At 38.5% G+C, this 24,392-nt stretch overlaps 1 long non-coding RNA gene across 1 annotated transcript; it reads right to left on the reverse strand.

Annotated features, from left to right (window-relative positions):
* Positions 1-3,610: 3,610 nt before the first annotated feature.
* On the reverse strand, positions 3,611-5,118 carry LOC141746853 (uncharacterized). Its single transcript, XR_012588512.1, has 3 exons — positions 5,068-5,118; positions 4,014-4,163; positions 3,611-3,748 (listed from the first exon to the last, which is right to left on the reverse strand). It is a non-coding gene; the product is annotated as an uncharacterized LOC141746853 (long non-coding RNA).
* Positions 5,119-24,392: the final 19,274 nt, after the last annotated feature.

Consider the following 24,392-nt stretch of genomic DNA (forward strand, 5'->3'; position numbering starts at 1 on the left):
ATGGCCATGCAGGAAGAAAACTTGCAGATACGATACTATGGAGCTGTACAGAGATAACAGTGCCTCCATTTGACATGGTGATTAAAATGCACACTTATTCATAAATAGCAACAATCCCACTGCTGTTTGCATAACAATCCTCTCTTCTTCCTCAGTCTAATTTTATCCCAACTTCAAGCATTCAAATCATACCTGGACAAGATTTACGGTGGGCCCTGACTCTCATCTGATGATGCTTTTTTCCCTCCAAAGTCAGTTCTGATTCAAAACCAAATATTTCTCACTGCTAGTTCCTCACCAGCAACCCTTTCTACCAGGAATTTGAGATCGAGTCTTGGTGGATTTACATCAAGTCATGACTCCTGATAGCTCTTTGTGTTCCAGAGCCTGATGGTGCACAGCTCAAGGGGCATCACGGAGCGGAGGGCTCCTTTTAGCAGAAAAACACAACACAATTAACTCGTATTTGAGAAGACTGAGCTTGGAAGACATGAAGGATGTGGGACGAATGGAGTCCCCTTCCATCTGCCTTTTCCTCAGTAAATACTCAGGAAAGGAAGATTCCTCAGGCGGGAACATATACAAGTCCCAGGGCCTGTGTGGGCTAAAGACAGAGTCACATCTCCTTTCTCCCTGGTCTGTTGCCTCCAGTGCAATCTGGCAGATCTGGGTGTGCAGCAGTTAGGTGAAAGGTTTTGTCTACCCAAATTGCTTTAACTTTACCATTCTGTTCTTTTAACAGAAGTTTTGCAGGATAAGAAATTCAAATACAAGTTAATTTTAAAGCAATCGGCAAACATGATACTGGCAGGACTGTTTTTTCCCACTGCTAGGGAGAACTCAGGACTAACACCAACAGCACCTAAATTCTGAAGCAATTACATTATTTGCTGGGTGGTCTACTAGAGGACATCAACGACTCAACTAAACTGTGAGCCTTTGTATCAAATCAAAATCAAGAGATCATTTTATTTTCTTCTTACACCTGTTTTAGCACTGATCTAAGTAGCCCAAGCGAATTTAGTGATATAGAAACTGTGGAAAGATTTAATTGGCTGAAACTAATACAAACACTTGTTTCTAAGTGGCATGCATCATTTATGTCCATTACAAATGTCCAGCAGATAAATTCTGCTTGTTTCCATTTAAGGTGCAGATTCATGGAATTAGCAAAGTTCCTTCAGCAGCAATGTTTTCATCTGTTCCAGGACATCCGAAATTCTGGAATATCTGGAAATTTATTCTTCTGACTTGCAACTTAAAACATTGACCATGACATTAGTTTATTTTTCTCTTAAGGAAGCTTTAGGCATCTGATGATTACTAGGCAGAAAGACGAGGCTTTTTTTTCTTTCTCCTGACTCTCACACTACTTCTGAGATAAAGAAAAGAACTGTAAAGATGGTGCTTTAGAAATGGCTAATACGAGACCCAACTCCTATCTTTGTGAAATCCCCAGATGCTCCATTAAGCTGGATTTCTGGGTTGTTTCCACCTCAACAGGAGTATCATGGCCCCAAATAGTATCCATGATCTGGGTCATGGTGGTTAAAGACGGAGTTTTAGGTTTCTTGCCTGGTTTATTCGTGACACAGTCACTACAAGCCCTTTGGATAAGCACTTCACAGAGTGGGTGTGAGGTTAGCTCTGAGGACAGCGTTACACTGCATTAATCCAGTGACTTTAATACCTTTACTCCTACTATCTTTCAGCAATGTAGCTGAGAGTGAATCAGGCTGAAGATTTTGCGTATAGGTGATTCCATTATTTTTATGAGGCCCTGCAGGCTCTAATTCTTTGCACCATGTGGGAGCCTTCCATGAATACAGAGTGCCATCTGTGCTTGGGTCTCATTCCTTAAAGAAACATTTAGCTTTCTATTCATCCTTTCTGCATTCCTGGGGCTGAGCAGTGTGTGAGTGCGTTACCCCTTCCTCCCTTGTGTCACCAGAGTTTATTGATCAGCCTCAGGACTAAAAACACAGCAGAGAGCCCTGCTGTTTCCAGTAGCTGTTGCCTATCTTTTGAAGCAGAGATGAATGTTTGAGCCATAATGTATTCTTTCAACACGAGAGCATTAACCTATTGTGAAAAATAAATGCAAGAGATTCTCAAACTGGGAGGAGAAAAGGCGTTGGAGCATCAGAAAGCTTGCACACCGAGCCTTTTGCTTCAGCTCTTGCAGCCTGAGCCTCTTGTATCTCTGACTAATTCTCTCCCTGTTCACCACAGGAATACTAATTGCCAGATGAAGCTCTTTGTTCAGCTAATGCTCTAATTGTTGCTTAGAAGAGGAATTGTCTCTTGCAATCATTTACTCCTAAGGAAACTTGAAACCTTATTTCTGTGGTTGAGTCCAGAGAGCACACAGTTATAATACTACTGAAATTACCAGACCAGGATCACTGGCTCAAAAAAAAGCCCTGATTCTTTCTGAAATGGGTTGTTCAAATCCAGGTACATAACATTTTGCCTTACATCACAGGTGAGCTGTGACAACATTAAGTACCTTGCATCATTCTACTCTGGCATAAAAGCCACAAGACATATGGAGTTTCAGTATGAATGAGAATCCAGAGTTCAGATATGCATCACAGTCACGTTTGACTTACCAGCACTAAACCACGGGAACCTGTAAAAGCTACTTGAAAACAAGAAACATTACAACAGAAAAGCACAATCTTAATGTAGTTAAGCTTTTGAATGGAATAGGTCTTTCTGTTGTCTGTGTTTTGATTTATATCCATCTAGCCTGTACTTGAATCTAAAAATTTGAAAGAGCTCTTTGAGGTGTATGGATGCACATCTATTCTGCAGCACATTAAGGCCCAGAGCACCTATTTGCGCATAAGGTCAGATTCTTCAGCTTTTTCAGTGATTAGGATTTGTGACACTCTAGCTGAACCAAAGAACACACATTAGCACAGGCACACACACAAATGTATGCCTGCAGTAAAAAAAAAAAAAAAAAAAAAAAGTCTTAATTTCTCCTGAGAAAAAACACACACACAAGTATGTAAGAGAGAACGGAATACAAGTAGGAGAATGTACCACTATGAACAGGTCAATAAACTGGTGCTAGATTACAGATTATATGTAAGGATAAAACCCGTACAGGAGAAAGTCATATAAATAATTAAGAATTCAGAGACTTTTTTTTTGCGTGAAGACACTTCCTGGGGCACTTTCCATACCTTACAGAGGACTCCTCAGTGCACGCTCTACTGACTGCGATCCTAGGCATGGTAGCTACCAGATGTCATCCATTCATTTAGACTGAAGTGGTCTAATGAAAAGCAAGATTTCTTAAGATCATTGTTAGTATAAAATAAAACAAGACAAAAATATGTATAAATATCCTGCTAATATATTAGGTAGTATGCTTTAGAGATAATTACAGTATATAATAAAAATCCTACGTATTTCTTTATGGAAATGTTTCTTCCTCTCTGAACTACCAAACCTTCAAGCATTAGACTGATCTGGTTTCCTTTTTCTTGAGTTTTCAATGCTTGCTAATACCTTTAAGTTTCTTTTATGTGGTCAAGGTTCTTATGATATTGTGTAACTCCTGTGGTCTCATCCCAGATTTGCTCAAGGTGTAACTAACCTCAGTTCGTGGCTGTATCACCTTTGCCTCTTAATGAACCAGTGTGAATGTTGACTCTTGCAGCCCGTAGTTTCCAAACATAAAACTCCATATTCTCACTGTACCATGAGAACAAAGGAGGTGGCTGTGGAAGAAGCCCTGCAAGGACAGCAATCATTATGCTTGTAAGTTCTTGCTGTCCCTGACCAAGAATGTTAGAGAATTTATTACTTTTAACACTAATTCTGCTCTGTATGAAGTATGAATTACTGATTAATGAACACCAATCTGTTCCAACTACATCCTACACCCCATATGGCATATAAAAAACCCTCTTAAAAATAAAGTTATTAAAAGAGATCTACTAAATCATAGCCCAACCCATGACTAAAGTAGGGGTTTTATCTATAATCTCATGACTTACCACATTATCCAAAATAGTTGCAAAAGTGACTAACAAGGATTCAGGTGTTTCTTTGGGAGACTGCCTCATTCTCCAAAAATGGCATTACCAAATTTTCCCAGATATTCAGGGCAATTATTTCTTCCATTATAGCAGACGTTGGTATTGAGTCTAGCAAGAAGAATAGATAAGATACACAAAAGATGCTCTACATAAGCTAAAAATTCCCTGTGCTGAAAATACATCTTTACAAATAAGAAGAAAGGTGTTCTCAATACTTATCAATGATGATGGGACCACATTAGATGTACTTTCTTTCAGTAATGCAGCTATGTCTCTGATAGCTTACAGAACAATTTTTTTTCCCATTTAATGTTTTCTTTTTCAGCAATGCCAAGAGTACTGTTATTGGCCATCTGTGGCACAGGAAAAAATAAGAGCTGTTAGCAAGAGCATCTCTACCTCAGCTATGCAAAATGGAGGCAGGGAAACAAAGTTGCTGTAAGCTGTTTGAAGACCTAGAGCAGGCCACTAGGCGCATCTGGAATGAGATATAGCTCTCCTGAGCCATGGCTAGATGGTACACAACCCCAATGACACCAACTGCCCTAGGCTCCTGATTGTCCAGACTGGGAACCCGGTGGCTGTGTGCTGCCGCTCCCCTCTCTTCCTCTTCTGCTTTCCAGGTCCCTGCCAAAGTAGCCAGGGCATAGTGAGAGTTGGGCTGGCCTTTACAAACTTCACCTAACCTCACGATGGAGTCCAAATGAAGCATTTACCTGCGTGTAGGAACTCAAAGCGCTTCTAGCTTTGCCAGTTCAGACGTAGCCTTGATGTCTTGCCTACATCATTATGTTTGTGTCCTTAAGTTTATGGGGGTGGTGATTTAAAACACTCAGAAAAATATTTTTTGGCATCAAGTATAACAAAAACGTGGGGTTCATGAAGTAAGTCAAGCCCTACACTACAGTTACACTTGTTTTCAGTGAATAGGAGCAAATGCAACTATTAGACACTAAGTCAGTTTTGCAGGAGACATATCTAAAGCAGATTAAATCATCGAGTAAATACGTACAGAGTATAAGCGTTGTATACATTCAATCTTGTTCATGCCATACTCCAGTTCCACAATAATGGAAAGCTGGTGGAAATTCATATCCAAAGACTATTGGATGTTATAACCTGAAAAAAAGGGTAGAGTTTTATTGGTAGTATTCACTTATATAGTAGGGCTTACATTGTGGTTTATGCGCTGGTTGGGGTTTTTTGCTTGTGAATTTTTCAAAGAATACAGGGTCACTAAACTTAAGTGTTTCCCTTTCATCCAAAAATAGCCATTAAAATCATAGATTGCTTTCTCTCTTTTCAGATTCTCTCTTTTGATTTTAAAAAGTATATATTTGGTTATAGAGATGATCTTTAAGGTCCTTTCCAACTCTAGCCATTTATGATTCTGTGATATGATTCTATATACACATATTCCATAAATGTTATTTTTTCTATACTGTTTGAAAGACCTTCAGGTGATATATAGATCATGTATGACTTACCCTGGACAGGGGACATAAGGTACTTATCAAAATTCAGTCCTGTTATTGCCTCTCCTTTTATTTCTGTCCACTATAGCGAAAAGCTTTGTACGCCCTTCCAGTAAAGGAGGCAAGGCTGGCTAGCAGTCAGTGTGACAGAAGGAAAGCAGTGCAGCAGAAAATTGGATAACAGGATAAAAAACACAAGGACCACGGGAAGCCCATCAAAACTGCCTCCTCTTGTCAAAAACCAGACAAGTGACAAGTACAAATATAAAGTATTTTCCACAATTCAGTATTTCTAATGATATCACAATTACAGTCCTGCTTCCTATAGGCAAGCACTTAACTTTTTAGGCTTGACCTTACAATAGCAAACCAAATGTGGTGTGACAAAACAAATCTGTGGAAGAATTGTTTGCAGTCAGACATCTGACTATATGGTCCCAAACTAACTTTTTTTTTCTGTTATTTTCCCTTAGAAAAAAGTGTTTAAAGAGTATTGCTCAGTCACTGATCTAAAAAACATGTTGACTTAAGACCATGTACATATTTCGTGATTCCAGATCGTGCATCAGAAAGAGGCAGGCAATTTAAATTGTCTGCCAACAGTTCAAGACTGTGGCTAATTCATTACTCACACATCTCTAGTTGGAGTACTAATTTAAACTCATGTGTGTCATATTAATTGTAATCTTGTTTCAAAGTGACAAGATAAATATCTCAAGGTACATAATATATTATGGACATAGGTCAAAACAAATGAGTGTCTAAAGCAGATTAACACTAAATACATGCAATATGTCATGTTTGTAAATTAAGAAAGGATAAATTACATTAACATTTAACAGATTGTTCGTTATATTTCATCTACGCTTAGGCTTAAATATACTAACAGATACTTTTCCTGTATATAAGGTCTCCTTAAACAACACATACAGAATATTTAGAATTGCATACTTGGGATACAGAAGCAGCAGTTCCCAGATGCTATAAAGAACAGTACACAGTGCTACAGGATAAACAAAGTTGGCACCCTGCTGTAGTTTGCTTGATTTATTCTTATTATTAGTAGGAGTGTAAAAGAAAAATTCAAACATATTGCCTGCTTTTCTCCTTCCTTCCTGTTACAAGATTAGTTAAACATGTCGGAGACCGGTAGTTTAATTTAAAAGCAGTCTTGGAGCTTTTCCTAACAAGGAAAGCTTTGAGCCACTTTATCCGTTCAATCCCCTGAGCAATGCACTGTCCTTACTGCGTTTACAGGGCTCTGTGTCCTGCTTCAACAACAGCCAGTGTCGTGGGGGGGCAACCAGCCCCCGGGACATGCAGTGCTGCAAGTCCCCTCTAAATGCAAACCCTTTGCCAGATTCAGCAACTCGCAGGAATGGCTTTGAGAGCGCTCCTAGGTAAAAACTAATGAAAACGTATAGGAAATAGATATAACTGCTCCTGCGACTGTACAATTTGACCTCTCAAAAAGAGTTTATTCATATTTCCATTGTCACAAATGTGTGTTAAAAAGAAAAGAAGTATCTCTATATTCACTAATATTCAGAAATTGGGTCTTTTTTAAAAAAATCTGTACCTATGATACATGTATATCTAATATATGGATTCATCCTTTTTGCCACCTGCATAAGAAATGTATTTTACATTCACAAATTCAGCTGCTATCCATTTTCCTGGTTTGATATTATCACTTTTTTTAAAATACATTTCCATTTTCTAGGGACTATTCTCCCAAATGATTTATTTGGTTACAAAGTTAATTCCAAAGCAACCCGGCTTAGGAGCCCAGTTTTCACAAAATTATCAGACGAAAAGGGAAAGAAGAATACTTATTATATCACAATAAATAAGTATTTCGTATCATTGTAACTAAATCTGCACTACAATTTCAAGCTGTGTTAGCTGTATTTCTCACCAAAACCTATGCATAGACCAGCTCTTGTACACTTTCAAAAGCAAGTATAATTCCATTGTTTCAATGAATCCAACCATACAGCTAAAAATAAGTAGAAAGCCTTAACACAACTCATGTTTTAACCAATTTACTGAAAACAATAATAATTTCAGGTTAAAATCACTGATCATGCTGATTTTATCAAATAAACTGGTTTTGGTTTTTTTTTTTTTCTCCTGGTAATGTAAGGATTCCATTGATAGAATGAATAATAATAAAAGGATTGACTTAATTCCAGATGACATTTTAATTCAATTTTAGTCACTCTGATGATAAAGCTATAAGACTGCTTTCAGATAAAGAAAATCTGATGAGAATTATGAACTGAATGGAGGCTTTTCCATCACTAACTCATGCAATCATACACCTATCTATTTCTACAGAAGACTGCTGTAGCCTTGTACTCTTTAATTACTGCCATTTAAAGATAATAATTTAAATTCCATTGCTTTTGCCATGTAAATGTCATTCCTTATATAAATAAGGTCAGCCATTTAGATGTATTTGTTTTGATATGTGTGTCATCTATATTTCATTTCACTGTATGTCATCTCTCTCTTAAGGCATCGTGATGCTTCTCACCCTGCTTTGCTATCCACCCTGACATTTGTCAGTAGGATAACAGCGTTGTTAACACAATTCGTGTATCAGTCACTGGTTGTCATCTCTTGCTATTTCCAACCACCTTTTAAAAAAAAAAACCTACCAGTTTTTGTGGAAATGTACCAATGCTAATCAGAACCAGCAACAACTTCAACTGTGGGATACAGGACAGAAATAAGTGGGATAAATCAGACTTCAATGCTTACTAATGCAGATGTCAGTACACATGCACGAAAAACTTTTCCTTACTTGCAGACCTCACATTCTGCTCAGTGGTAAAAACAGAAGCAAAATCGAAGCCTTTGCTGCTGCTATATGCTAAACATTGGCCACTGGTGTTCAATAGAATGGGTAGTTACCTATGTGTTAATAAGGACACTGGAATTGTGTCTCATTCCTTTTCTGAAACCCCCGGGTAACTCGGCTGTGGGGATTATTCCGATTAGAAATACATTTGCTACATGTTTTGAGTGCAAGTAGTCTTTTGTAGGCATCTTATTGTCTGGTTCATGTGGAATCTCATCTGAGTCCCACAGGGAAAAGATCCTCCGGTTCTTTTGATAGTTTACAGCTAGATTACCTCATGCTAGTAATATCTGTCAGACACTGGCTGATGCTTTCAGGAGGGCTGTGCCTAGACCACTCTTCCTCATTCAGGCAGGTAATAACAGACTGATAACATGGAACGGCAGAAACACAAGCTGGAAGGTCACATTTGGAATCAATACGTGCAAGGCAGAGGGAGGGTCAGCACACATAGGAAGGACACTATGGAATATAAGATGCAAAAATTTTAAAACTTCCTAAAACTCAGTATAGATTTAAGCAATCAGCAAACCTGTAAAAACAGACATCCCAAACCACAGTAATTTTGTTTCTGAGTGTATTCCTTTCTACTTCTTTTGAATGAACTGAAATATTGCGGCATTATTTTTTGTCATACCAAGACAGAATATTTCAATGAACTAAAATTATAGATTAATTCAGTCTGACAAAACAGTCTAAAATATGCATGAAAAAACATCAAATTTATAAATGTAGCACTTGGCAGAAGTGTTCACGTGCCAGGCAGACATATATCTGATATGCTGTCAGGTGATGATCACAGAGATAAAATTTTTTTATGAACTTAGTATGTGAGTTGATTAATGAGGTGGAGCTGTTGAATGACCTCCAAAGGTCCCTTCCAACTTGAATTATTTTATGAATATTGATATCAAGTTACTTTTGTGAAGTGTGCTAGATCATAGGAACTGCAGAAGGAGCAAACCTGAGGGCAAAAATGTGATCCAAAGAATACCCTCCAGGGAGTCTTAATAGAAATGACAGGAAAATTTAATGTTTTCAGGTTTTTAGGCAGGAGCAAAAGCATCTGATTTGCATGTCTGGGGAAGCTAGAACACAATAGAATGGGGTATTGCCAGTGAGCACTCAAAGAAAGGGAAAGATGGCCAGCAGAAGTCTTTCATGAACAACACCTTCCCATGTTCTCCTGTTGGATAGTGAGAAATGCGGAAACAAAACCTGTGCAGATTGATTTATTCAAAAATATGTTTTCCATCAAATGTTTCATGTTAAAAGCGATACTTCACTTTGAGGACATAGTCTGCTCCCTCCTTATTGCTGTAAGGGCTCCAAAGTGCATCAGAAGGTCAGCGCCTTTACTCTTCAGCAGGGCAAATTTTTGCACTTTTAAAAAATCATTTGTGTTTGGAAACATCAAAATTTTGAGTCAAGTACCTTTCTCAAACCTGCTGAAAGAAATGGCAATTGCATACTGTATTTAAATAGGCAGAGAGATCAGGGGTCAGAGGCACTTTTTGCAGCAATAATGACAACATGTGCAACTTTTTTTCCCCAGGAAATTCTTATATCTTGACATTTTGAAGGCAGTGAAGCCATTTCGCTTATTTGTTGTTTTTAGGAGGGTTTTGAACTACACTGAGCAGATGCTAAAACAGATGGACACTGTCTTTTGAAAAAGTGGGAAAAATATTTGATTGGAAAATGTCATGCTATTGTTTCTTCCTTTTTTTTTTTTCCAGCTGAATAAGCTATGAAAGGACTTTTCTTTATGTCATAATTTAAGGAAAATATAAATGCTGACACTACCTTAGTCAACACTACATAAGCAGCTAGGTCCTGGCCCTTCTTCACTCCTCTTTTTCTAAAGAGTGATCTCACATTGAGTAGCACCAGTCTCTGTTTTCCCCAGGGGAAGACCATTTCAGGGTGACAAGAATCACAGCAGAGTGTAGCTGGAGTCAGAGCAATCTCAAATAGGCAGGAGGCCCTATGGAGGCGGTGAACGTTGGAGTTGTTAGCTATATTTTGTTCTTTGGACACCTGGGCTTTGTGGGAACGCAGCAGAACTGGGAGAAGGTAAAAAGAAGAGATGCTACTCCTCATATGTTAGTGGTATCTTTCCTGACTACTGTTTGCCCAAGGGCTGGAGATGCTGTTGCTCTTCATAAAAGCCTCCCTAAGGATCCCACGTGTCCTTCCTCCTGGCCCTGCACCAGCCAAACAGTTTGCCATTCAAAATTGGTGCGATGGGATATCTTAGTTGCTGGCATATAGCTGTTTCAGCTCCAAATTCAATCAGTTTGAAAGCAAATTTCTATTGGTGGCTAGTCTAACTTGTATCATAGCCAAAGAGTTTCTGTTTGCCCTAATACTGAAGCTGTATGATAGAGATCTGCCCACAGAGGGGTTACACATTGTGAACGGAGCACAAGGGTGAAAAAAGGGGATTTGTTAACTGATATGAGTTTTGATCTTTCCTCTTTTATAGACGACTCATCTCTGTATGTTTCATCTGTAAATTAGATAATGGACTGCTCAATAAACCAGGCAATTTTTCACAGTATCTTTGGATCATTTTGAAAGAACGCACCTACCTCCCTTCTTTCTTTCCATGTGAGGAGTTTCTTTCATGTGAGCAACAGAAAAAATACAGAGTCAAGAACTGAGAAGAAACCAGGAACAAACTACTGTGGCTAAAATAATGCACCAGACTAGTTACCCTAAAGAAAACATAAGAGGCAGTTGAAACAGCATTTGAGCTCCTTCAGCTCAGCTCCCAGCAACTCCCAGCCCCATCGCCCTTCAAGCAGCTGTGGGTTGTTAGGAAGGATCTTGAACTGAAAACAAAGAGCCCTTCTTGGGGTCATTTCTTATCACAGAACTGTTAACGAAGACCTGATGTTGTTGGAGAAATAGTTATTACGATGAATGATATTTCACTGTTGCTTGGTGGGTGACATAAGCTACTAAGAGTTCTGTTTCTTGTCTGTGTCCTATTGAAAAGGTCTCCACCATCTTGCAATCCCTTGAGACTAACAACCAAGAACGTTTGCACATAATTATTGGTTTTATGGAATCTTTTAAAATACAATTAGAGTAAAACAGATAAAACAAAAGGCATTCAACTTCTAAAAATTTAAGACTTGCATGAATAATTAAAAATGCAGATATTCATTATCTTGGGGCTGGGGGGAGAAGCAGCTTGAAAAATTCTGGAATTATACTGTTAAATCACCAAATACTGCTAAATGAAATGAGTGAATGGTGAATGTTTAAATTAATTCCAAGCATCCTTGAAAAACTGTTTTCGCCAGAGGACTAAGGTTCTGTGCTCAGCAGCATAGTAGGCACAAGGTCAAAAGTTAGTGAATTTTAAAATTTCACACAAGAACAGTGCGAGTCCTGCAGGACTGAAAAAGTGAAAATATGGGACTTCTTTAATTCTGTGCTCTTGTGAGTGTTTAGTAGCAAAGCACATTCTTTTTGGTCAGTGCCTTAAGATGCATTAAGAAAGCTTTCTGGAATTACACATTGGTAATGACATCTGCTCCAAGACAGTAACAAAAGAAATAAAAGTGGAGTGAAAACTGCTTGCCACAGAAAAGATGCAGTGCCAATTATTTATAAAACCAAGAAAACCTCCCAAGCCGATCCCAAACCTCATCATTCTACCCTATCATTAAGAAGCTATAGAGAAAAAAAAAGTACATTTTTTCTTCCAGTCACTAAAGAATTTCCAATTCTACTGTGCATAGCAAAAAAAGTGTATCACGTTTTGATAGCTTGTTGTACTGAGTCATGAGAAAGTATATAAATATTTATGCATGTTAGCCTTTACTAGACAATAGGTACTTTCAGTGAGATATATCCCAGCCGCGACACAAACAGCATAGGTATTAATGTTCAAAATCTTATGTTTTGCATTAAAACTCCATGAAAGAGCAAAAATATATCAGGTGTATACTGTAATAAAATACATAGTTGTTTTTTCAACTGCCAGCATCAACTTCATCAACCATGAGAGCCTATCTGGAGCCATATTTGCACAAATACTAAAGTGCGTGTGAGTGGTACATAACAGGATCACATTTTGTATGATTTAGTGAAAAGGAAGAGATTCATCTAGAAAATAAAAGGCTGTCAGGGAAGAAAAAAATCCTTATTAGGATTAGAAGAGAGGCTTTAGTCCTCTTTCATTGTAGAGCCTAATCACAACAGCTGCTATTATTGTATCTTTATTTATAAAAGAAACTAAAAGTGTTTTAAAAGCTAGCATTCTCACCCTGAGGAATACCAGAGCATGACAAGCTGCACCTTACAGATAGATTTCAGGGCTAAATTATGTGGTACAGAAATATAAAAAAAATCAAAGCTCTGCTCTTTCGGAAAACCAGCACACTCTGGTTTTATATGCCAGTCTTTGCATTATCAGAGGAGGCTTAAGAAGCCACTAAGTAACCTAGACAGAGACCCAAAAGTTCATGAGCTGATGTTTACTTATGTAAACTGGCATTTAAAAGAAAAACAGATGAACTGGAGTATGTAGAGAAGCGTCTTGGCACTATTTGCAATCTGCAAAACCTTCATTTAAAATAAGTGGGTTACAGTGAAGCCTGGACTGCAGCATCTGAGTCTCAGAGGCTAAAGTACAGTGGGACAGTTGAAACTGTGCAGAGCACAGTAGTAGAATTTGTTAAAGGCTAAAATGTATCTTTTGAAATCCTGTAAATTCTTCCTTGATATTATCATTAATATTTATACTGTTGTCTCACTGAAAGTGCTTGCAATTTCACAATTTTTTTAGGTTCAAGAAATCAGAGACCTGTGGGCTTTGAATGGTGGAAAAATAGCCTTTACAGAATCCCCTATTTTATTACACAGGGCCTATTTTGCTAGAACAAACAGAGCACGTCAAATGTTGTAAGTGGAAGAAGATTTTAAGCTTTGTCTGGGACAAATTTTGCCAAGCAGGAATAGCTGGCTTTAGCATTTCATTTGTGCCAGTGTAGTTAGTATCTGATCCAATTTGGATGGAAAATGTCTGTTCCAAATGTTCAGCAGATGGAAGGGTGGTGAGTAGTCACAAGAAACAGGTTATTTCTATTACAATAAATTGCTTGGAAAACCAGGTATTCCTCCACTGCCACTGACACATATCCCTATAGCACAGAGTGTCTGTAAATCAGGTAGATTACTGTCAACCCAAATGCAAAGTCTCTCACTCTGGGTAGTGCTACTTTCTAAAAACCATACTCTGCTCATTGCTCGTGTTCAGGGCTACGGTTACATTGCAAGTTCGCCTGGCATGTTCTGCCATCCCTTCAGAGCAGGGTAAAGCTCAGTGATTTGAACTGGAGATTTTGCCGCCATAAGGACTATCATTCAGGCCCCTCTCTGTTTCATTGTTACCTTGGAAATTTCTTGTATGAAGGAATATTTGATACTACTGCTGCTGCTGCTCTTACTATTAAAAATAAAAGGTACCGCCAGGAAAAGAACAGAATCAGCATGTCTTTCTTTTCCATACAACCACTTGTAATTCTCTTGGCATGAGAGCTGCCAGACACTTTGACTCATGCAGTCAGAGCTAATATACCAGTGTAAAAATAAGAGATACTGAGACGGCAGGAAGTGTTCCAGAAAAGCAGTCTGATCTTCACACAGCTTCTTTTCTCCTTGCTTCTACTTGGCATGCTGTATTTTGCAGCTCATTAGTTATCATATGTTCACTTTGCTCTCTGATTCTCATGATAGATACCTCTGGTAAAGAAAAGCACAGCTCAGAGAATCTGCGTCCCCACTTTGGGTACACTGGAGAAACTACTTTTAACCCCACCATCCTCAGTCCCAGATTGCAGTTGTGTCTTTGAGGTCCTCGTCTCATATTCCATTTGCTCTTGCTTATTAAAAAAAAAAAAAAAAAAGAGAGAGAAGAAATAGCAATAATGTAATCAACTTAAGCTGGTAAGCGTGATACTATTTTGGGGTCTAGGCCATATCCCTAACATTGTTATATACATGCAGTGACCAATGTAGCAAAGGCTATAAGGTTGGAATATTAATTTAACCCGAGCATCTTCAGCATCTGTAAAGTGCTCAGTTTAATGGCTCTTCCTTTGGCCAATTGTATATGGAGGAAATTATTAAAGTTCATTCAGAAACATCAGTACAAATTTCTGATTTCTTCTCAACTGAACAGGGAAAAGTTTTGTAATTTTTGCATTTTCATTTTTATAACAATTGAATACTTTCTTATGTGGTATTTTAATGGACCTCTAGATTACCTTTGTACAATTCTAGCGTGGTGCTCTCTGTGACAGCAGGAAGATTTGTGCCCTAGCACATATTGGACATTTAAAACTTTCTGATGCTGAAAGAGCTGTTGCCACTATGATTCCATCCAAATAAAGCCAAGGAGGGATGTAAGTATTTCTTGGAAAGCAGTTCTGAAGATGCAGTGTGGTCATTACGAAGCTTTCTTCCTGCTTCTGTTTCCATAAAAATCATCACTGGATGACAGAAATATACTACAGGCTTAGATTGTAACGAGAACATATTTTTTGCGTATTCTTCAGGTCTAGGTAGGGAGTTTCTCAGTGGTTATATAAAGCTACAGCAGTGTCCAACATTATACTTCCATGGATTCAGTATGTGGACAGTAGCTGCAAACGAACAACTTTGAACCTGTAAGATTTATATGCTGATCTCAACAAGGCACAGAAGATCAGTTTTTGATCGCCTGTGGGGCACCTTCTTTTTCTATGTGTGCGTGTTCATCTTAATATGTAGTCACAAATATATCTGTATTTAAGCAAGTTCTTTAAATACCATGGGAATTGGACTGAGACCAGTTCCCACAGACTCAACAGAAATGGAAAATTAGGATCTGGGAAAAAATCCAATGTATATGAATTATGCTTCTTCACTTCCGCCGGTTTCCATTTACAAGGAGCCAGAGCTGATGATGCCGCTCTGAAGATTGAAGAGTCTAGGACCCCAGTGAATCTGTTTTATCTTCTGTCTCTCTATAATTGTTATTGCTAGTTCATACAAAATTTTACAACACTAACGCAATATGAATGATTGAGGAAAATAATATTAATTTCAATATTACAATAATAATTACTTTAGGAAAAAGTACAGTAAAACTTGCAGTCCTCATTAAGTTGCCAAGAAACATTTTTCCTGTTGTTTTTGTTCAGCAGCTCTTTGGTACCCTGAAGCACAAACATGAGGATTTATATTCCTGCTAAAATTCCTGAATATTATGATTTTGGATATCCACAGAAATAGCTTATCCCAAACCTTGTCCATCTCCTCATCTTCATGATATCATACATAAACAAGATCCATTGAGCAATGCTGTTTTGCATAAGAACATTTCTTAAATGTGAAATGGTCTGTACTCTGCCAGAGACCTGTTTCCGTTGCAAACACACAGGCTCGGGGGCAGCTTACCAGGCGGAGGGGAGTGGGATACAGCCTTTGAACAGGCTCAGCAGCCCAGAGCACCTTGTGCATCAGCGTTTGCCCTCTCACTTACACGCAGAAGGTTGTGTTTCTCTTCAGAACAGGCTGCAAAAGACATTGTACCTTCAAAGCTATCTGACCAAGAAAATCATTCAAATGAACAAAAACCTTTTGAAATTTCTTCTTCTGTGATGGTAAAATATTAACGTAATCCTTTAATCATGAGTTGAGCTGGAGGTACAGTTACCCCATTTGAATCTGAAACATAACACACGTATATGTCTAACAACTGCTTTTATCCAAGAACATGTTGTCTGGTTTCAAAGAACCAAGAACAATCAGAAATCTGTTTTTGTCTCAGTCTTTTTAGAAACAGTGTTCTGACATCATGATGACCTTTTAAATAGATGGTATATTACCATGACTGAATGAAAGAAAACACACATATTGTCTGTCTGAGCAAAACTCATCTAAACTCTAGTGTTAATCATATTTTAGTCATCGCTGTGATTCTCCAGATGTTAATGTTTAAGATTAAAAGTCTACCAGCAGCTGTGACACTTTTATGATACCCTGAGGCTCATACAATGGTAACACCAGAGAAAGACTTCTGCGTGATCTGTTACCACTGAATCTGACTCTACATAAGTTCCCTATGATATGGCTCATTTTAATCTGAATCCAGAATGAAAATAATCTTTCATATGTTTTCTTAGTAACATACTTGGTTCTTGTACAAATGCCAAATGTTTTAATGAGCTTCCTCGTTTTTATGAGCCTTTTTACTTCTTATTCTGAGGCTTTGTTGAGACAAACCTCAGACCAATGAAGAAACCCCTAGTCTCAGATATCTTCACATAAACTGAATGACTGGTATTAAAGCATTTGTAACTACAGATTGTATGAAGAATGATTTTTCCAAGATCTGATGGTGAAGTAGAATCTGTGGGGCCTCTATTCCAACAGCAATGTAGTATTGGAGGTGTAATATTGGAGGTGTAATATCTGAGCGTAACTACTGATAGACTCTCATCTGAAACATACGCAATGTCAGAATTCCACAGTGCTCTCCTATTTTTAGTTTGGCTGTTTACATTAACTAAATTAAAAGACATCATCGAACCCTCCAGGCACTATATGTTTTTTTACTAACAGCTGTTATAAAGGATTTGCCATCATAGTCTGAAAGTCTTCTTGGACTTTCATCTAGAATTTCCCTAGAATCACTCATATCTTCACAAAAAAAACCCCTAGGCAGAATACACAGAAGATCTTTAAATTGCCTTTGAGCTTTTAGCCAAAATTTAGCTGTCTTTTTATTTGCGCCAGTGTTTTGGAAGATACCAATCTGTAGCATAAGTTGGATCATATTAGAATGTCATTGTTCAACTTTCAACTTACCTGGAAACACTGTGAAATGCTTTATAAATATGGAAACATAGTCTTAAAGTATGTCCTACATACATTATTAGCAAGTAAACACAACAGTTTATATAAGCAAAAGTTTTTTAATGCTCTGTCTTTATAGCATAAGCAGAGTCCAGGAATTTACACTGATACTTACAGAAGCCTAATATAAGATCCCTAGCTGAGAAGATGATAGGTAGCTTCCAGCACAGATCAAAATAATTACCATGAAATGGCTTTCAGACAGGAGCCAAGGGGTCAACAAGATGCTGTGTAACAGTGCAGAGGCATTCTCCTGTCTCCCCTGTTGATATTTGTGTTTGTGACCAGGCTGAGTTGTTAGCTAGTTCAGAGGCGCTACCCAGGAACACAAGGAATCTCTGGGAAAAAGGTGGCATCAGAGAAAAGGGAGAGAAATCCCTGTCCTCTTCTGCCACTGAAATCACTGGAGCTGGCTAGAAAATTAATTGTCTTTCTAAAAATCTGTTCCATGTGACCAAAAGGCCTTTTTTCCTTTCAGCTGCTATTTCTATGACCTCCAGGGGAAAAAAAAAAATAAAGGAAAGAAGGAAATGTGATGAGAAAAAAAGAGAAATCAATTTAATTTGAGAAGACAAAACTGCAGGCAGGCAACAGCAACACAAAATGACTGTAGAAAGGGTCTATCAAAGCTTTTATGGTAAACTTGGGAAAGTGTCCATAACAGCAGGCTCCAATATGGTCTTTTAAACTTTTTGAAGTTTTTTTAATCACTGGTCATAAGAGTTTCCCAGCATTTACTTTGTGAAATTCTTTTCTGCAGTTGTAGGAGAGGATTGGTCAGGATATGTTAGACCAAGATGTGCAAATGCTTCTGAATTTAACCACGCCAGCAGCAGATTAAGAGCTCCTATACTGTGAAAGTAAACTTTGCTGCTCAGGCAAAAAGATAGGATAATTCAAGCTCCAAAGACTGGTCAAATAAGGAGTATAAACATGTTTTAGGCAAGTCTCTTTGTATAACTTAAAACTTCTGCTCATGTCTCTGCCAATGCATCCTTTTCCAGGAATATGAAATTGAGATCTTCCAAATTTGGCTTTGCATGTTTTTAGCAGCTTTTTACAACTGGATCTGACATCCAAACTGATACCATAGCTCTGTTGTTCTTCACTGGGTTACTGCAGATTGATGACAGATTGAAAAACAGCTTTATATGGAAAGAGTTTCAAAAAGCCTCACAAGCTGTTAGCAATTTATTTATTTTGCTCCTTACTGTGGAAATGTTTTGGCTTTGTATTGCAAGGTAGCATCTTTGACTGGCTTCACTCAGCCAGATTCAGGCCATTTAGTTCTACAGGGAAGCTCCCGCAGCCCCCTGAGCAAGCTCCAGAAAGGCACCCCTTGAACATGCAAACATTCACATTCACATCTTCACAGAGTCCCCGTCATTTGCTCAGTAGGATCAGGATTGACACTTCAAATCACCTGACAGGAGTCAGACAGGAGAGAAATATATAGTAGTTTTCGGATGGATTTGTTCCCATGTCACCGCCATAGTACTGGCCCTGAGCAAGGGCGAGAACTGGGGAGGGAGTGAGAAGCTGGGTGGGAGAGTTCCCCCCTCCAGGGAGCTCTATGGGTTGCTTAACTTGACAGCCATGTAGCTGATGGGTGCACAGCTCCTGCCTCGGAGCCAGCCCAGAGCGAGAAGAAGGAACAGTTACTGTTTCATTTCTTTTGACAAAACAAGAGGTAAGCCAAGATCCCTGAGTGCAAGATGCTGTGCAAACTAAACACTGCTTCTAATGCTAATAGTAGTAGGTACCATATATAAAGACAACCTAAGGGGATGTAGTAGCACCTTCTAGACCTCTATATGAGAATGTGAGATGTTTTATCCTCCGTTGCTCAAAAGGGAGATTTTGAAGGAAAAGGAATCAAAGAAATGGGCATATGCACAGTTCATTTTTAGTCACGGATAGTTAAAGCTGACCACAGGGAACAAGACCCCGGTGATTCAGATAGCCTCAGAGTGAAAAAAAATAGGTGGTATCTCAGACCTAATCTCCATAAAGAGAGGTTGCTGAAAGGTTGGTGTTTCTGACACTGATCTCGTGCCCATGCTGAGCTTTCCGCTTGCAGATGTAAAGACACTTTCGGCCTTTACAGTTTAACTTCTGAGGTGTGGCTAAAATTTACTTCCGACAGGCTGGCCACTTTTCTTCTTTCTTAGCATTATACATATCTATGTATATCTTATAGGTTCGTAGTACAATGTTTTAATTAACTTCTGTATTCTATCATCAATATGTTTTGTATCATTCCTTTAAAGCCAGGTCTTTGAAAAAAGTTGTTTGTCTGGGGCTTGATTCTTTTACATTCGTGTCTTTCTCTGGGGATCAATATGTAATGCTTCCAAATATATTAATTAATTTTTAAGCTCTTCACTTTATTTAAATACTCTCATTTTGTATTTGCATGAAAATGACCAGTTTCAATACCAGATACGCTAGGGCAGGAGTCTCTTCCCAAAGAAGTGGCAACTCCAGTGCAGTGGTCCTGTTTCACACCACCAGCATCAGGGAGCAGCTCAAAATCCCCTGAGAGTGGGCAAGGCTCATCATAGAATCACAGAATCATTTGGATTGGGAAAAATCCTTAAGATCATCAAGTTCAACCATAACCGCAGGCTACTTGGGATGGCGATGGCCATAACAAGGACACTGCATCTGAATTGAACTTCCTCTGGATTAAAGTTGCCTCTGCTGCTGTCTGACATAGGAAAGGAACTAGCTTTGCCTGGTGTCAGGAAAAGCAACTACAATTTAAAAGGTAAATAAAGACAAACTACATAACTGGTGGTGGGTAAGCATCCGTAAAAGGTCACAAGTCAGAGCTGTGCAGACAGAAGATGCACAAATATAACTTCCTGAACCCCTTTGAAACAGGAACTAATCATAAATAACTGTCTCCACATATACTCTTTTTTCTGACTGACTTTCCAGTTAGCCAGAGTCGCTTCTTGCTATGCAGCAGTCAGCTAAGCCACTGAATAAATGCCTTGCCAGGTCTTCGTGGTTTATTTTCTGATGTGTCTCACCTCCCCTGCAAACTCTCACCCTTGCTGCTGGGTGGCCCATGGCCTCCTCAGATCTGGGATGCATCACTGCATACTGGATTCCCTGCATTTAAACCCAAAATTTAGTCACCAGCATTCACAAAAGTGTCTGTGACCCATGCAGTGAAATTTATAGACATAAAAGTTTATGAAGACAAGGATTACTGGTAGAGAAGGAGCTTGATCCTGCAGGGCACGGGTGAGGATTATTGTGTACATTTCAACAATGCAAATATAATGAACAAAATAAGAAGGCACAGCCTAACTTATTCTTGCATGATTGCCCCTTCATAGCTCCCTAATGATGCATGACCACGATTATCAGAGGCAGATGGAGGAAAGTACAGCTAAGCATTCATCTGCACAAAGCGGATCATGGTTCATCTCATTGTTCCCTAAATGTGCTCATTCACTGCCCACGCCTTGAACTTCTTTTAACCTGCAGACTGGCAAACAGGCGGGTGGAGATGAGATGATTAACTTCTGCTTAGGGCACAGGGATCTACTTCATCCACATGTGACCTGAAGTGCAAATCGTCGCGTCCTCTGGGATGTGTCACACAAGGAGCTGCTGGCTCAGAGAAGGGGGCTGTGCCATCAGCCACGTTCCAGCCTCAGAAAACACTAATTACACATCAGATTTGCAAGTAAACAAGACCAGTCTAACTCTCATTCTTCAGATGAACTTACTTATGAGCATGCACATACTGAAGTATCCTGCTGAATAAGATAGACTCTAGCATGTCCTTGTTGATAAAAGATATTTTCAGTTATTTCAAATGCAGAATGATTCCAGATAAATTTAATTTTTAGGTATTTTACCATCCAACATACAATTTTAGTTGGTTTTTTACTTCATAATTCCTATAAAATCATGCATGCTTTTGAAAGTTTGTTTCACATGTGCTGGTTCACATAAAAGGGCTTAAAAACTCTTAAACAAAACTGCCCCTTTTCAGCAAGTCCTCAGCTTGCTCTGTTTCCTCAATAGCACTGAACACTTGACTTGGAAAGTAGATATGGGAAAGGGAAAAATACCTCCATGCTGAAATACTGCTTTCATTGATGTAAAAACTTGGAAATTAAGCAGAGTGCCAGAAGGAAGGGATAGATTCTAAAGCTAAATGCTTTCCAGTACTTTCAAACATAAATATCTGTTAGATGAAAGCACAAGACAAGAAAAAGTAAAGACCATATGGTTTCAATGCTGTCCATATGAAAACAATGCCACTCTTAAAAATAGTTAACTGATGATCTTTCTGAGTTAGATCAGACATCTTCCTGCCACTGAGGGGAAGAAGACATGATAGTGCATGCTGCACAATATGCGTTACAGAACATGAAATCCTTGCATGAAGCATCTTATATAAGTAAATAAGTTATTTTACTGGTTTTAACAACTATTTTTATAGGCGTTTCTGTGTTTTATTGGTTGCTTGGGAAGAGGGAGAAATGAGATAAAAGAATTATAGAAATAGACATTTAATGTCCCCAAAACTGATTTCCCACAAGTTGTGTAAACTTTTTGTACTTAAAACAAATGGATTTTTAAAGTTTTAAATATTAGTTTTTCAACAGAACATTTACAAGAAGCTTTTTCTGCTTTTGGCTCTTGTGATATCTAACAAAGAGTCCACAAATCTCTGCTGCCTATCTCCAAGTTTGACATGTTAAAAACATTTAATTGATCTCGGATCCCTTGCCTAATGCAAATATTCCCAAATGGAAACATCAACTAGATTACAGATAGAAAAGTACTGGACAAGGTTTCTGGGCAGCCAGACAAGATTGCACTAGATCAGGATTTTTCAAATTTTAGAAAGTGACGGTGACCCTCTTTTGGGTCACCATCATGACCCAAATGTGACATCTCTGGATCAGCTGAGCTCCTGTGGGAGGAGGGAAGAAAACCTGTGCCTGATTTTGATTGTTTTCTCTTAATCCCCTTCAGGCTTGTAGTTGTCTGTAGGAACTGCTCAGCCTTTAGTGGTTATGGCATCGGGGTCTGGGAGTACTGGAGTCACTTGCAACCACTAGTTAGGGCCCACTTTCACTCTTCTACCTTGGGAAAACTGGTCTGTTGCTAAATCACTCTGGTATAAAATACTGTGTGACTCTCTACAAAGCCTTTTCTCATCACCTTGGGAATTACAATCCACAGTATGAGAACCTCAGACCTTGTCAAGCATATTGATATGATCTTCCAGTGTTTTACACTGTGTACAGGACTGTGTCGGAAATTTGGAACTTGACTTTCCAATGACAATCAAAGTATAGGGGAACTAGGTGAAATCACTTGTAGATTTTTGATTCAAAACTGAGGGCAGTGCAAGGGCTCAGGAATACACTGCTGCATAACGACAGTTTGGCAGAGACCCTACTGCTGCTGTCAGCCTTCTCAAGCCCATTCATTCTCCAATGTCATTCACATTTTTTTCCTGTAATGCAGAAGGGTAAATAAAACTACATCCACCGAACATAAGCACTGAGGTTGTGCTTTGCATAGCTCTCCACCAAACCCTTTGGCTGCCTTCAGTCATTGTAAGAAAAATACGGTGTCCACAACATTTAGTGTTCAAAAAGATTCCACAGCACTTTTTTGGGGGGAGAGGGGGAAGCAGAAAACCTCCAAACAGTCAAAAAAACCCGACACTCTAAAAGCCTGGAGGCATAGTGTCTGGGCCAGATTTCTGGATTCATTTTTCCCTTAAGAAACTAGGTTTACATGTTACCTATATTGATGCTATTTAAAGTATCAACTGGTAACACACATCCATTATTTTAACAGTGTGCACAGCTATGTGCACTGCTGAGAGGATAGAAGTAAAGAGGTTGCAGATGCAACAGAATTCTTAGTTGTTTATTGTGTTAGGATTACGTGGTAAGGCTGGGAAGCAGAAAGGAATGTAAAAATTGTTATCTTTATTTCCATATGCAACTCACTGTTTACCTTATGCAGATATGGCTATTGTTATTTTTCATTTCATATGGATTAGTCAATAATCTCCTAAACGATGGTAAACCACAGCAAAATCAACTTAGTACTACAAACTGCACTCCTAATGAGCTGGTGTTTCCTTATACAAGTCATTCTTTCATAACAGGAAGTCCCAAGTTAAAAAAGGAAAATGTTAACTGGAAAAATACAAGCTACTCTCTGTTTTGAGAAAGATCTTGAAGTCTTTGTAGAGTAGCAAAAGGATGTGGCTTTAGTTTCTTCCCATAGATGAATGTGGGAAATATAAATAGTGAGTAAACTGAGGCACTTAAAAAAAAAAAGAAAGAAAGAAAAAATAAAAGGTATGCAAGAATAGCACATGATCAGGAAATGAAAAGCTAATTTACATCTTGACACACTCAGTCCTGTCTAGGGGAGCCACCTTGATCATTGAGCAAAGATCAGAGCCAAGACGTATAAAAGAAAAAGCTAAATTGCTCATGATTACCATAACACGTACTGCTTTTTCTCCGAGTTATGTTTCTTTATTCCCTGAACATAAACTCATTACTTTAAAATTGCTTTATGGAAAACTAATAGAAGTTTTTCATCAAGAGTCCGAAGTTTTCAACTCATAGTGTCTCTGTGGGTCTTTTATGCTGGACTTAACAGGAAAATGTCCCCTGATCAAAAAATAGCTACAGCAAGAATGACACAAGCCCAAACAACTCATGGAAGGTGAAAACATAAACACATTTCCAGTCTCTATTGCTTTCTTAAACGCTGCAGCTAGGTGAGCTCAATCAGTTCTCAGATTCAACAAAGCTGTGATGTGAAAACTGAAATGTTGGATACTTTTAGGAAGTGACCATTAACTCGGACTCTGAAAAAAATTTTCCATGTTCTCTGTATGTGCAATGGGAAAGTAATAACCCTTGCATTTCTGGGGTTTGCCTGTGTTTTGTTCTGAAATTAGCTCATTTTTTTACCCTTATTTTGAAACACTGACCATTTCTTAATGTTGAATTCTTACAGTTCTGCTTTTGTTTGTTCCTATCCTATCCCTTTAGATATAAAACTAAA

This window comes from Larus michahellis, chromosome 7, assembly GCF_964199755.1.
Source record: "Larus michahellis chromosome 7, bLarMic1.1, whole genome shotgun sequence".
In the NCBI taxonomy this organism is placed as follows: Eukaryota; Metazoa; Chordata; class Aves; order Charadriiformes; family Laridae; genus Larus; species Larus michahellis.